The 15,817-nt window shown below is 39.1% G+C and overlaps 1 long non-coding RNA gene across 1 annotated transcript; it reads left to right on the forward strand.

Moving 5' to 3' along the window:
* Window positions 1-3,248: 3,248 nt before the first annotated feature.
* On the forward strand, window positions 3,249-10,953 carry LOC139017875 (uncharacterized). Its single transcript, XR_011472884.1, has 3 exons — window positions 3,249-3,365; window positions 4,832-4,982; window positions 10,736-10,953. It is a non-coding gene; the product is annotated as an uncharacterized lncRNA (long non-coding RNA).
* Window positions 10,954-15,817: the final 4,864 nt, after the last annotated feature.

Here is a 15,817-nt window from a genome sequence, read left to right on the forward strand (position 1 = left end):
ATGTGTTTGTATAGATATACTACTGAATGCTAAAATAATCCCAAACCGCAATAAAGAAAAAAGTCCAAAACACTCGATTTAAAAAAAAAAAACATCCTTACTGGACAGTGATATTATCTGTCCTGTGCAGCACGCTGGACTTAACATAGTGTTGGCCTTCGAATGTTAAATAACAATAAACCTCAACCTCAACTGAATACAAATGGGGGTGGGGGTGGTTTTGTTTTTAAGGCTCAGCACTTTTGTAGCATCTGCCACTACGCATTTTCCAGGCATTGATTAGCCATGCAACTCCCACAGGCATGAAGTCCAGTTTCTGCAGATGAAGAGCAACAGTGGTGAGATGATTTGCCCAAAGTCAAACTGAGTCTTTGGCAGAACCCAGGCTCTATTTATTACTAATCTCATCTTTTCCATTGAAATAGTATTTCCTCCAGGAAGTAAACAGTATTTCAAAATAAGTAGACATTCTTTACCTACCTCCACCAGAGGTGCTTTGAGATCCGTGGGTATGAAGGTATTTTCTTACTTCTGTGACCTGCAAAATTAACTTTAGTTTCCCAGGAAAAAGCTATTTTTAAAAATTCTGATTTCTTAAAGCTAAAAACTGAAGTATAGGTTTTATTTTACATGTGTAGGCCATTTCGCACTTGCAGCTTTTCATTGAAAAAAAAAAAAATTCACAGCAGAGAAAGTGTGTAAGAGTTTGAGAGGGAAAATGAAAATCCCTATAAATGATTCAAGAAGCCCGGATGAACTCATAATGTTGTGAAACTAAACCCATAACGCAGACAAGATGAATAACAGGAGGACAGGCTGGGCAGTAAGACCGGGCTTTACCATCTAGAGATAACTCTAATGTATTTAGATGAGAGAGGGAGGCGGGATTTCAAGCTGGACTGACGAATGGTGTCATTTCAAATCAGCCCTGGCGGTCAGAATTTTTTTCAGAGCAATATTGCTGTAGTGTTCTTTCTAGAAAAAAGAGTTCAAAATTTTTTCAGAGTTTCAGAGAAAAAAATTCAGAAGCCCAAATTGCACCTGAATGTATAAATGACATACAACAGGGATCAGCAAACTATTTTCTGTAAAAGCCCAGATAGTACATATCTTAAACTTTGCAGACCATCCAGTTTCTGTCACAACTTCTCAACTCTGCAGTTGTAGCACAAAAGCAGCCATAGAAAATATGTAAACAAATGAGCCTGGCTGTTTATTTATAGGCTTTGACATTTGAATTGTATGACTTTTCATGTGTCACAAAATAATACTTTAATTTTTCAACCATTAAAAAAACATTAAAAAACTCTTAGCTCATGGGCCTCACAAAACCAGGAGGTGGGCAGGATTGGGCCATGGGTGGTGGTTTACTGACCTGGCTTTAGAAGACTGAAGTTCATTCAGCTGCTGCACTTCTTGTACCAGAGGTTGCTTGGTTACTAAGATGTTTGTATAGCACTCAAAAATCAATGTCATGCAAAATCATGTTTTAGATATTTACATTTAATTAAAATATTAAACCGAATAATTGTCTAACACTCCTATACCTATCAAACTCTATGGAAAAGAATACTCTAGCTTGTGAGTCATTGATAGACCAAGTTTCTATTGACATACTCTTCCTCACTCTAGGATGGTGAACAATGGAACCAAGCAGACCTGGGTTCCAACACGTAGGAAGTATCATCATTCCTTTTCAACTAAAGCACCTTGGGCAAGTTACTTAACCTCTCAGTCTCCCTATTTTGTAAAATGCAGCTATTAATACCTACTTGGTAATGCTGTTGAGAAGATTGAATGAAATAATTCATGAAAAGTGCTTAGCACAGTGCCTGGCACATGGGACTGCACTATATATCTTTCTCTGTGACCTCAAGTTCATTCTCTGAGTCAACATAACTCTGGAGGAGGTGAACATGTGGAGTTCCAATATCTTGTCAGTGCAGATGTGTCATATGGGGTCCAAAGAGTCTTGGGGTGATTCAAGTTTGTGGGGTTGATATTAAGATATATTTTGGTGGACCTTTCTCAGCTCTAGGCATACCTAAATAGACACACACTTAGGCCTTCTGAACCCCGGTGTTTCTCATACAGAAAGATAATACCTGGTGGAATTTTTGAAAGGGCTAAATGGCATAAATGCTAAAGAAAAAAAATGTAACAATTAGTATAAGTTAGTGAAAATCCCAGAAAAAAAGCTGAAAATTGCAAATTTACAATCAGAAGTTTCTTTGAGGTGAATCATTCAACTTTTAGACGTGAATGACAATAGCAGGTGCTCAATAGAATTTGCTCTCCTACCACCTAATTACCCTCCAAAACCATTTACCATCCATAAAACCGTGTTGAGCAAAGTTAAAAATCCAATTTTGAATGTTATTAAACACTGAAGTGCAGTTTTAAATATTTATAAAAATCGTCAAATCTGTTAGTGTTTTCCTATATATTCCTGCCTTCCATTCCATGCTTCAGAGGTCATCCAGTGTCTAAGAGTACAAAACACCTACAATTTTCTTCCTGTATTTTCATGGTTTCTATTTTTTACATTTACTTTATTGATTATATATATATCAGGAGCTAGGAACTTTTGTTTGATAGAAAATATATAATTTAGCCAAAACCGGTTTGGCTCAGTGGATAGAGCGTCGGCCTGTGGACTGAAGGGTCCCAGGTTCGATTCTGGTCAAGGGCATGTACCTGGATTGCGGGCACATCCCCAGTGGGAGATGTGCAGGAGGCAGCTGATCGATGTTTCTCTCTCATCGATGTTTCTAACTCTCTATCTCTCTCCCTTCCTCTCTGTAAAAAATCAATAAAAAAAATAAAATATATAAAATATATATATATATATAATTTATATTTGGATTTTATTGGATGATGTAAAATGTCATTTAAAATGATATAACAGCTAGCTCTCTATAAGGACTATCAGTCTAATGCAGAGACATTGTAAATATAGGGGAAAATATAATGGAGACATTATACTATTTACAGTATTAATAGAGGCATTATGTATTATAATAAAGAATAAAGAAGTTTCTTCTAGATTTTCTTATTTTACACTTATGTAGTAGCATAGTATACACCATAGCCATGGATACATGGCATTTTTGTACTTGTATTTGTATAAGTCTATCTCTGATGTTCTGAAACTTGAGAGTATTTCAAAGTAATGACCCCTCCCCTCACAAACTAATTGAACAGCTTTCTCATGCAGCTCCCCTGTCCGTGCTTCACTCAACCACTGTCCTTTTTTCTACTCCAGGCTGAAAAGTAATCCCATTATCTCTTAAAAGGTCAACCTAAAGAAGATTTGAAGTCTGTCTGGAAACCTGAGGGTCCCACTTCTTTACGGAGGCAGGGAGGTAACTATTAGAGTTCATCAACTCTTCTTTTCTAATTCTTATTGGGCTGGAGTAAATGAAAACCTGGTTGTAACAACAAAGTGCTTTAAAAAGTAGAGGAGACATGTCAATGTGATTTTTAAAGAATTATGACAGAACATCCCCAGTGACTAGCAGAAGTTGAGTGTATGTTCTTTCTCTCTACTGTCTCAGTGGTTTCTGATCTTTAAAAAATCTTCACATTAACTGCCCTGTGTGTACATTTATGGTAAGTCAAAATCATAATTGGAAACGGGTCAGGTAACTTGTAAATAAATAAATATTGGCAGATAAGCAGTAGACTCTCTGGAGAATACCTTCAATTGCATTACTTTGCCATAATCTCCAAGGTCAATTTAATCCTAAGCAACTTCAGGTAGGGGTGTGTGTGTGTGTGTGTGTGTGTGTGTGTGTGTGTGTGTGTGTGTAAGTAACAGAATTAACTAGACCAGGGTTTCTCAACCTTGGCACTACTGACATTTGGGGCCAGATACTTTTTTGTTGTGGGGGCATTGTGGAATATTTAGCAGCATTCCCGTCCTGCACCCACTAGATGCCAAGAGCACCTCCCCAACAGTTGTGACAGCCCAAAATACCTCCAGACATTGCCAAAATGTCCCATTTCTTGTGTGTGTGTGTGTGTGTGTGTGTGTGTGTGTGTGTGTGTCGGGGTGGTGGTACCATTGAACTAGCCCAAACACCATAGACAGATTTAAGTGTGCATTTGTCAGTGTGTGACTCTGCCCTTCACAGAAGCAAATCCCAATTCCTTTTCCAGAAGTAATTGATGTAGATCAGGGGGCCTAGGCTGAATCTATTGTGAAAATCTAAAACGGTCACAATTAAAGCTCTAGACATGTCTGCCTTAAAGCTGCTGAGCTGCTAAAAGAATCACAGGGAGAGCCTCCGAGAATGGGGATGTTAAAAGAATTTTATCATCTTGTATTTGCACCTTTAGTTTATCTATTATCAACATAAATAAATTGTATTGTGGGCCTGAGCAGTGACATTATCTAGTGGAAGGTATTCCCAGATTTGGAGTCTGAGAACCTGAGCTAGGGTCTGAGCTCTGCAAATGTCTATCTAATCACTTTATCTCTCTGCGCCTATTTCCTTGTCCAAAATGGGGAAAACAACAATGTTTAACCACTGCATTGTTGTGAGGGTCCAAGCTGTTAGTGAGAAGTGCCAGGGCTTGTTCTTGAGGAGTCAGGAACTTTGGAATCAGACAGTCTTGGGATGACTTTGGGCAAATGATGCACTGTTGTAAGCCACAGTTTCCTTATGTGCAAAATGCAGAAATAATCATATGGCTTCATAGTGTTGTTGTGGAAGTTAAATGACATAATATATGTCATACATGCTGTATAGATATTATTTTGGTCTTTGGTAAATTGTATCACATTGTACAAATGCATATAATTTTATCATTATTTCTTTTCTATGAGCATGGAAACCTGGAAATTTGAAGAACAAGTTGATGCACCTATATGAGTGAAACCCTGTGATACAATGTAACATCCCAAATTCCAACCAAGTGAAAGCAGCTTTCAACAGTAGTGTGCAACCTTCTATCTTCCAAGTTAAATCAGGCCACAGGTTTGTTGCAACAACATAAGGTTCTCCTCCCCTTATTGAAATAATGTTCTAATAAGTTTTTTACAACCTCTGTATCACATAAAACACATGGGGTCAGGCAGCATGCCCAGCTAGCACAGTGTATGTCCTGTTCTGAACATTTAAATCTGACCAGGTGCTGTTGCAATATTCACCTTCCCCAAGAGCATTGGCAAATGGCATTGCAGTCCTAAAATGAGGTGCCAGGAGGTGTTTTCTAAGTTAAAATATAAATAAGGGGATCTAGGGGTATCTTTTACATAAACTTTTTAATTAAAGTATAACTTTCATATGGAGAAGTGCACAAATCACAAGTTGTGCATTTCATTAAATTTTCACAAAGCAAACACACCTATGTAATTGTTAAGTGTTTTTAAAGTTTAGAGAACTCTGTATTAAACATGTTTTTTATCATTAGAAAGGTAACAAAAAGTTATAATGAATTAAAGCAGTGGAGATTTCCAGAAAAGATAGCAAATGACTGTGCTGGGCAAATGTGATTTTGAATTCTCAAATGAAAATAATTGCAAAATGATAAATGGCCAAATGCATATCACCTTCTATTACTTGATATGTAGATGCTAGAAAATTAACTTAAAGGGCCTCAGTCTTCTCATCTGTTAAGTGGGGATAATAATGGAATTGTTTTTAGGATTAAATGAAATAACACTTGCAAAGGTTTGGATTAGTTCTGGCACATAAGTTATCAATAATATAAGTTATTACCCATTTAGGACAGTGTCCTAAGGGACCATAAGAAGGAAGTTACAGAGATCTCAAGAATTCTTTTTTAAAAATAGGGGAAATTCTGCACAGAAGGAGAGCTGGATCAGAATAGCTAAGGGCCGCCGTCACTGAGCCCGAGGACCAGCAGGGAGGGTCGATCTGTGGTAAAGTCTAGAGAATGAAGCCTGAGAGAAAGCAGGGTACCTGGAGGTGGCAGGCAGGGTGATGAACCAAGAAGCTGTAAAGACAGTGCAGTTCTGAACAGAAAGCCACAGGGTGTACCCAGCATCCAAACAGGACATGACCTGATTTTTCAAAGACCAGAGTGAGGTCTAGGAGTGATTGTTTGGTGTGGGCCTAGAGAGAGAGAAAAGAAAGAAACAGCAGCCACTAGAAACAGAATCCCAGGAATCAGAGCCTTGAAAGGGGCTTCATTTAAGACTATATTCAAGACCAAGGGACTAGAGCATCTTATAACTTAAGAATGACCTCAACAATAGATCTTAAGGCCTAGCATTCCTTCATATTGAAACAAGATGTAATTCTGCACTTGAATCAACTTGGATCCTGAATAAGAGAAAGAGATAACTACAAAGAGAGAAAAGAATGGAAGGAGGCTGAGTCTCAGAACACAGGCATGGCAGAGAAATCTCTCCCTCTGGATGAGGACAACAGAGGTTACCCCAAATCCAGCCAGCAATCGGATTTGTCACGGCTTCATTATCCCAATCTTGTAAATGACCTATCATTGCTCTAAGGGTCTTTGAAAGGAGGCAATTTTGTTTCTTTTCCCTTGATTGGTTGTAGGAGATGCATTAGTGTATAAGATTCAGCAAGGTAATTTTGGTGAATAACTGTGACCCAGTGTTCTCACTTTCAAGAAACATCTGTCACTGATGGATGAAGAGTATGAAATAACCAAGCCAGGGATGGTAAATATGTGGCCTGGGGGTTTCTGAGAGCCTGAACTTGGCCTCAGAATCCTCAGCATAGTGCCTCAGGCAGGCATTACCAACTGTTTGGAGTTTGCTCAAGAGAGAAACCCATTTTGTCATACCTGGATTTACCCCTCATCCCTTGCTATAATCAGTGCACCTATCTATCCTACCCAGTAATCCCAAAGCCCAATATAAAGGGTATCAGATATGAAATCTGCCTGACTCCAACCCTATACATTTAAAATAAGCCCTGGGTGGGTAACAATTGCTTCTCTATTTAAGGACCTGTTCTCATATTTCTGAGTTTATAACTGACTTATGACCTATAAATAGTCACATCAACCTCAATGCTGAATAATTTACGTAGTGAGGTCATGCTCTCTGGATGAACCTGACACCCATTAGTGTTAGAGTAATCAGCCATGTGCAGCCAAGCTAGAACACATAGAGAACCACACCTCCAAGACGGGAGTGGACCGGCAGAAGGCTTAGATTGTATGCCCTCCTTTACGCCCGTCGGGCCAGTATTTCTCTTTAGCTTTATTTTCTTCCCCTCTAAAATGGGATATTATCTTCCCATGGGTGGCAACATTAGGAGAACTATCAAAATAATAGTTTCAAAGGTTCTCAAGCTCAAAAACTTTAGACTCAAAGCACTATTTCTGTAGCTATAGTCCTCTTTGATGAAAGCCATCACAATGAATGAGATTGATCATTTGTGTTTTACACTTCAGTACATAACTAAGCCAAATCTCTTCCAAACTCTAGTTAATGAGATGAGAGAAAGGTTAACAGCTTTTGGGTACAGTCCATGTTGTTCCCATCCATAAAATGGGCACACCATACATCTCATTTCCCTCTCCTGTAGAGAACTAATAAGAGAAGTTGCAAATGAATGAGTGTACTAAAAACTGGTGCTGTCAGTGAAAGAAAGAGGAATTAATTAAATTTTAATTTTAAATTAAAATAACACCAATCTACCATCTCAGCACCTGGGTTGGTGATTGAAACCAGGGGTAGTAGTGGGTTAGGGACTTTGTGTTAAGAATTGCATTGGTGGATATGGAGAAACAGTATGTTCTCCTAACACTGAGAACAAGAATTTAAAAACATGAAGCATTTTCCAGTAGCCACTTGGGGACTGCTAACTCCCCAGAGGTGCAGGGGTTATGAGTCTCTGAGCCACAAACACTTTATTTTAATACTACTTCCTCAATTAGCATAAGCACAAACTTATTATTTTTCCAAGTACATTGTGTTGTCGCTGTTCGTTTAATAGAAAAGAAAAACTCATTCCAATTCAATCTGGATGAATATTACATTTCCTTTGATAAACGTCAGTGGGCTGATGGGAACAGACCCATTCCAAGCTGAAATGCTGGGACCTAAGCTTTGTGACTAACTGTGCCTAAAGACAGCTCATTTCATCTGGGAGTGTCCTCGCCTCAGCAGTCGAGGCAAAACCAAAAAGATCACAGCACAAAATCAACTGAGAGCCTGACAACATTAACGCAGCGAGCTTATGCTCATCTGTTATTGGAACTTGAGTCAATTTATACAAATGTTGTTTTAAGGGAAAATGCTTTGTCTGAGTAATTGTGAATAACCAGAAAAGGCAAGCAAACAAACAAACAGAAATAGAATAGCAGGTAATACAAGCGGGCTAGCCTTCCAACCAAATTTTAGATCAAATTAAAGTTTCTCATTTTTTTATTTACCAAATTTACAATTTCAGAGAAAATTTATCCTCATTGCTGATTGGATTTCCACTGACCAATAGCTCCCAAAGCTTTAAATCTGAAATTTTCTGCCTTTTCAGGTGCACTTAGCTGTTTGACACATTGGGGTGTCTTAAATTTCTGTGAACTGGGAATCCAGATTCCAGTTCTGCTACTCACTGGCTGCACACTTTAAAAAGTCATTGGTTTAACAGGTTTCAGGGTTTTTTCATCTTTAACATAAAAATATTTGTATCTTAGCACACCAGGATAACTGGGGGATTTAAAACAGGGATCTCTAAAATTTTCCTAATGAGTTTTTCTTCCATGAAGACTTATTGTTAATAATTAACAGTAAAAAGAACAGTTGCCATGTACTAAGCATTCTGGGTCAGATGTTTTGTACAGACTTAAAATAGATAAGAAAACTGAGCAGAGGTGTTAAGTAAATTACCTAAAATCACATAAATAGTAAATGGCAAACCTGGGATTCCTGCCCACGGCTATTCAGATTCTGGTTCTGTTTTCTAATGAGAATTCCATGAGCCAAAGGAATGACTCAGGCAAGGCTTTCAGAAGAATGAATGGATCCTGAGACAGGGGTCTCTAAGGAAGAGCAACTACCCTTCTCCTTTGGCAAAAAAGAGAAGCAAGTCTCTGTCACAGGTAGGAAGACACATGATATGATGGAAGATGTGGGATTTGGAGTCAGATTGGCCTGGGTGAGAATCTTGGCTAAGTTACTCCTTAGCTGAGGGGCCTTGGACAGGTTATTTATCCACTCTTAACCTCATTTTTCTCATCTGTGAAATAGGGATAATAATACAGCGTTGTTTCAGTGGTTAAAAATAATCCATGTAAAGTGTCTTGCACATAGTAGGCATGCAATATGTGGCAGGCAAAATATAAATCCTTTCGTAAGTACTTTGGCAGCATTTCCCAAAGTGTGTTATTAATAAGCATTATGTAATAAAAAGAAAAAAAGATTAAAGCAATTTTAAGTGAGGGGACAATTAGTCAAGTAAATCTGGGAGAGGCTGTTAAGCAAAGTTAAACTGCTTATTTACTGCAGGACTTCTTAGAGCAGCGGTTCTCAACCTGTGGGTCACGACCCCTTTGGGGGTCGAACGACCCTTTCACAGGGGTCGCCTAAGACCATCGGAAAACACATATATAATTACATATTGTTTTTGTGATTAATCACTATGCTTTAATTATGTTCAATGTGTAACAATGAAATTGGGGGTCACCACAACGTGAGGAACTGTATTAAAGGATCGCGGCATTAGGAAGGTTGAGAACCACTGTCTTAGAGTCTTTAAATTACAAAGATGCAATAGGATTCTCCAAGAGGAAGCATTTTCCCAATTTATTTGATTATATAGCCCCATTTTTATGGGAATCTTACAGAACTGGTGTTCTTGGAACACAGGTTAGGAAGCACAGATCTGGTGAGTTTTGGAAGAAAAAGTTGGATTCCTCAGGTCCAGCCATCATTTAGCATTTACTGGTTTGTGGTACCTCCAGAGCCATCTCTCATCTCCATTTATTTCTCCCTAAAGTAGGACTTCCCCTTTTTACAAATGTCACAGAATGAAGCTCTAAAGAGTGATTTCCAGCTTCTATTCAAGTGAAAAGTTCAGCTCCCAACAGGACTAGGCAACATCCACAAAGCAAACCAAGCAAGACCCATGGGACCAAGGCATTATTGGGCCTCTCAGGATGCAGGACACCGCTCCTCCTTCCCTCCAATCAGAGAAGCTTAAAAAGTGCAGGTTACTCCACAGACCACCAGAAGGTACAGGCATGGAGAAAAGAGACTCTGCCACATACACAGAGAATAAGAGGTCAGCCCATCCAAAGTGACTCTGCTTAGGCTCCTGTCATTGCACTTGTCAAAGGCCAGCCCAGCCCATGGAGGGGGGAAAGAATTGAAGAGAGGATCAGCTTTTTATTTTCATGTAAAAAGCACTTGCCCCCGGGTTATAAACGTTATTGCATTTGTGTAGCACTTTACTGCTGCCCTCAGCTTGCAAGCATCACAGGATCCCAGTGGCAGTACTTTTATAACCCTTGATCAATAGCTTATTTCTATCGCCTTCAGTCCCAGCTGCCAATCCGTTCTGTATAATGTGGAAGGCAGACTTTGCTGCTCTCCAGCTGTACATGTTATGAATGTAAACTGTGAGAGTAACATATGTATGTGTGTGTGTGCATTGAGTGGGGGACATGGGAATTTTGAACAAGGAATGACAAAAATGGGCCCCTTGTTCTTGGAGACTACCACAAAGCTGGGGGTTTTACTAATGAATTCCTCTCTCTCTCTCTCTCTCTCTCTCTCTCTCGGTGAAAGGTGGTATGGAAAGATGTAAGTTCCAAGAAAGAAAGGGCCATGGTTGTCGTTTATCACCCTCAGATTCCCAGCACCTACAGGGAACCTAGCACAAAGTAAGTGCTCAGGAAATATTGTGGGTCTGGTTAGCAATGGGAGGGGAGGAAGAGAGACCCAGAACATTCTCCTGAGGCTGCTTGGGCAGAGCAAAGGATGAAGGCTTCGTGTTGCCCACAGCATTGGGGACCACAAACAGCACTGTGTGTCTGCTTGCTTTAAGGCTCGCTGCTAGGCACCATGGGCATCAGAGAAATAAGATGACTAATGTAACCAGCTACTGCTGTTCTGTATCTCCGCAGAGAAGAGTCAGCCAGGCAACCCCTTAGAGGGCAGACACTCCCCTCACCGTCATCCCCCCATCTCAGAAGCCAGTTTTAGGACCAACCCACTCTAGGAGAGGCCTTGAAGCAAGACCCCAAGGCTCCCCAACATTCTCCAGCGCCAGCGAACTGACTCTGGCTCGCAGTAAGGCAGCCAGGCCTGCCCTTGTCTGAACCTGCGTCCTTGAGACTCAGCCAAACCTCTCCGGGCTTGGCGGAGGGATGTTGAGGTGACATTCTTCTCCTGCCACTCAGCATCTTTTAAACAGTCCTCCTCCACCTTGGGAGAGTACGCATGAACTCACAGGAGACTGGGGCCACGGGAGCTGAAAATTCCCTTTCTCTCTCAGAGAGGAATTCGTCGCAAGTGAAAAAACACATCTCCCATGAAAAATCAGAATCTGGGATGTCGGCAAGTTCTTTCTGGCGAAGTTCTTTTGGTTGCCAGTGGTAGAAGTCCACGTCAGGCAGAGTTAGTGAACAAGGGACTTCGCTGGGAGGATATCGGGGTGTCGCAGGGGGCCGGGAGGACCTGGCCCCATGCCCTGGAAGGGGTGGGAAGGAGGATCAGTGACTGCCCATGTCTGCCTGCTGCCAGCTGCACTGGTTTCCTCCTCCTTGGGCTCAACCCGAGTTCACAGCCTTGGGGGTGGCGGAGGGGGGGGGGGGGAGCAGGAGGTTGGCACAGGCCCTTTTGGCTCTGGACCACACCGCCTGTAGTGCACCGTGAATTAATATTTTTAATAAATCCTGTAATTATCCTGTGAACAGAACATTTTTGTGGCACTATATTTTTGTGTTAAAAGCATTAATTTGTTCAATATAAACATTAAATATACACCATCCTTTTTGTAACCTTGTTTCTTAATGCACCAGGAACCTCACGAAATACTAGCGGGCTCCAAGGCCCCAGCTAGGAGGTGCGCTCAGCTCTGTGTAAACCACCCCTTCCCCCGCTCCCCACTAGATCCCCAGGGTGGCCAGCCAGACCGCAGCAGCTCTCAGGCCCAGTTCCCAACGTCTAGGAGACAGACTCCGCCCTGCTCTGCGTGGGCCAGAGGTTCACCTGGCTCAGTTTGCCGTGATATTGCAAGAAGAAAAAGGGCTTGTTATGGGCTGGACAGACAGACACCCCACAATGTATCTACTATACTGTCAACTTCGTGGGTTCACCCTGAGCAGATGCCCAGATGCTGCCAGTCTCCAGCTGGGCAGGCAGAGGACCCCACAGGGATGTGGAATCGCGGGAGGAGGGTGGGGCTCACCTTGCAGCTCAATTTTCATAAGACCCTGCTTTCTCCAGTCTTGTCTTTCTAGTTTTTCTTTATGTTCTGATTTTTTTTCTTTATTTGTAATTTACTATTTTATCATATATTTTCTTTTGAGTCAAAATCCTTTGTGGCACAAAAGGCAAAAATAACTAAATAATGTCAGGGTTTGTATTTAATGGCATCAAATCAACACACTTCTTGGATCCTAGCTGTCCTTCCTTCCTTCCTTCCCTCCCTCCTTCTTTTCCTCTTTCTTTTGTTTTTTAAGAATAACATTTTTCCATAAAAGCAATATGAATTATCTTTTTAAAAATATGTTTAAGCAGGGAAGTATGACCATAAAATAAAAATCATTCAAATGCCCGCCATCCCCCACCCCCACAAGCCCCCACCCTAATCCAAGCGATAACTGCTGTTAACATCTTGGTGTACAACTTTCCAGGTAATTTTCAATAAAATTAACCCCATTTTTAAAATACCCTACTATAACATTGACTCGTATCATATTTTTAAACTTAGCAATATATATCTTTCTTTTTACATCATTGTATATTATTCTGGAAACATTTTATTTCTGAAACTGGAATCAGCTTTGTTATTTTGATATATAAAATATTCAACCAAAACAGAGAAATAAAGGTTCCCTCTCAATCCCACTTCCTGAAGATAATCACTATTATTAAAAAAGAAACCCTTCAAGTTTATATATATATAATATATATATATAACATATATATATAATATATATATAACATATATATATAATATATATATATATAATGTTTACATAAACGGAGTCATAGCACATAGTGTTTTGTAATCTGTTTTTCCTACCTATCACTAGATCATGAGTATCTTTCCATGTCAATACATATAATGCATCATCCTTCTTAATGGCTACATAGAATTCCATCTATTGAATAAATGTTCATAATTTACTTAACTAATTACCTATTGTTGGAAACATTTGAGTTATTTCCAATTTTTTTACTATTATAAGGAATACTACACTAAACATCATTGTGTACACATTTTTATCATGTCTGATTATTCCCTTAGAAAGAATTCCTAAAAGGAAAATTGCTGAGAAATACAGGATACATCTTTTAAAATTTGATTCATATTAAGTAGTTCTGTAGAAAATTGTACCAATTTACATTTCGCCAGCATGTATGAGATAAGATGATTCTGCACACCACCCCCAGCATTGGCCATTATCACTCTTTCTTATCCTTGCCAGTATGTTGCTAAAAAATAATATTTTATTGTGGTTTCAATCTGTAAGTCTTTCATTATTGGTAAGATTGAGCATGTTTTTATACCTTTACTTGTCAGTTGAATTTCATTTATGAATTATCTGTTTATGTTCTTTGCCTGTTTTATTTTATTAAAGTATTCTCTTATTTTCTTATTGGTTAGTAAAAGTCATTTATATATTAAGACCATTAGCCTTGACATCTATGTTGCAATTATTTTTTTTCTCATTGTGTCTTTTGCCATAGAAAGTTTTTATTTTTACGTATTTGTTTCAGCCCTAGGAAAAGAAAGTCAAATAGCAGGGGCTTAAATCATAAAATATTAACAATGTAATTAACCTGAAATCCAGAGGTATGTGGTCTCAGAATTGGTTTGGTGGTTCAGAGATGTCACCAGTCTCTACACCTTTCAGAGTTCCCATCTACAATGTGTTGGCAGTGTCTCCCCTTGTAAGATGAGATGGCTGCTACACCTTCAAATATTACATCGTCATACTCCAATCTAGAAGAAAAAGGATGGGGACTCTTTTTTTCAGCTCACAGATCTGTTATCTCACCAGGAAGGAAAATCTTTCCCAGTAGTGCCCAGCAGATTTTTATTTACATCTCATTGATAACCAGTAATGTCTGCCAAAATAGTCAAACCTGTCAATCATTTCCTCCATGACTTGTGGCTTATTATCATATTACCAAAGGCTCTCCCCGCCCCCTAAATTATTTTAAAATGTACTTCAGTTTTATCTTTGTGAATGTTCCAGTATTTTGTTTTGTTAATTTCCAAACCTTTTAATTATCTGGAATTTATTTTTGGGTTGGATTGAGATAACTTTGCTTTTTCCCCTAAGGATATTCAGTGATACCAATAACTTTTATTAAATAATCAATACATTCTCCCACTACATTGAAATACTAACTTTACTATATAAGTTCCCCTAGGTCTAGGGGTCTATCTCCATTTTCTGTTTTTTTTTTCTGTATCAGAACCACAATGTTTTTTTTTGTTTGTTTGTTTTTTTGCTAAAAGTATTACAAAGGGTATTACATAAGTGTCCTTTTTTTTTTTTAAATCACTAAAGTTTTATAGGTAGTTTTTATAGCAGGTAGAACAAGTAATTTTTTTCTTCATAATTTTCTTGGCTATTTTCCATTTGTTTATTCTTCTAAATAAATTTTAGGATTAGTTTAACTAGTCCCCTCCCCCTGTAACAAATGTTCTTTCTTGGGATTTTGATTGGGATTACATTAAAATTATAGATTAATTTCATTTTATTTTTTATATGTTCTTATTCATTTTAGAGAGAGGAGGGGAGAGAGAGAGAGAGAAAGAAAAACATTGATCAGCTGCCTTCCGCATGCATTCACTCCAGTTGGGGATTGAGCCCGAAACCTAGGCATGTGACCTGACCAGGAATCAAGTCTGTGACCTTTCAGTGCACGGGACAACACTTAACCAACTGATCCACACAGGCCGGGCAATTATAGATTAATTTTAGAAGACCACACATCTTTACCAGTATTTAGTCTTCACTTCCAGGATCACGGCATGTGCCTCCCCATTTTTAAAGTTTTCTTTATGTCCTTTAGGAAGGTTTTATAGCTTCTTCATAAATATCCATTTTTGCTAAGTTTATTTGTATTTTATTTTTATGCCAATTGTAAATGGGACTTTTATGTTAATAGGAAGGCTAAGGAAGGACCACTCTTGCTATCCTTCAATATAACCTATTTGGTTATGATTGTTTCTAAATATCATTTGACTTAATTTGCTGATATTTTATTTAACATTTATTCCCAAGAGAGGTTGGGCTATTTTTATCCTTTGAAGGATTTTTATAATAAAGTTTGTAAGTTTATAAATGAATTAGGGAACTTGCAATCTTTACCTTCCTTTAGAACTGCATTATCCAATACGGTAGCCACTATCCATGTGCAGCAATTGAATATTTGAAATATGGTAAATGCAACTGATTATCTAAATTTCTAATTTAGCCCTAGCCAATTTGGCTCGTGGATAGAGCGTTGGCATTGGCCTACTGGCTGAAGGGTCCTGGGTTCGATTCTGGTCAAGGGCATGTACCTTGGTTGCAGGCTCCTCCCCAGCCTGGGCCTGAGTCGGGGTGCGTTTACGAGGCAACCAATCGATGTGTTTCTCTCACATCGATATTTCTCTCTGTCTTTCCCTCTCTCTTCCACTTT

Source organism: Myotis yumanensis, unplaced genomic scaffold (genome assembly GCF_028538775.1).
Source record: "Myotis yumanensis isolate MYYU_CA2020_CCGP unplaced genomic scaffold, mMyoYum1.0.hap1 SCAF_10, whole genome shotgun sequence".
NCBI lineage: Eukaryota > Metazoa > Chordata > Mammalia > Chiroptera > Vespertilionidae > Myotis > Myotis yumanensis.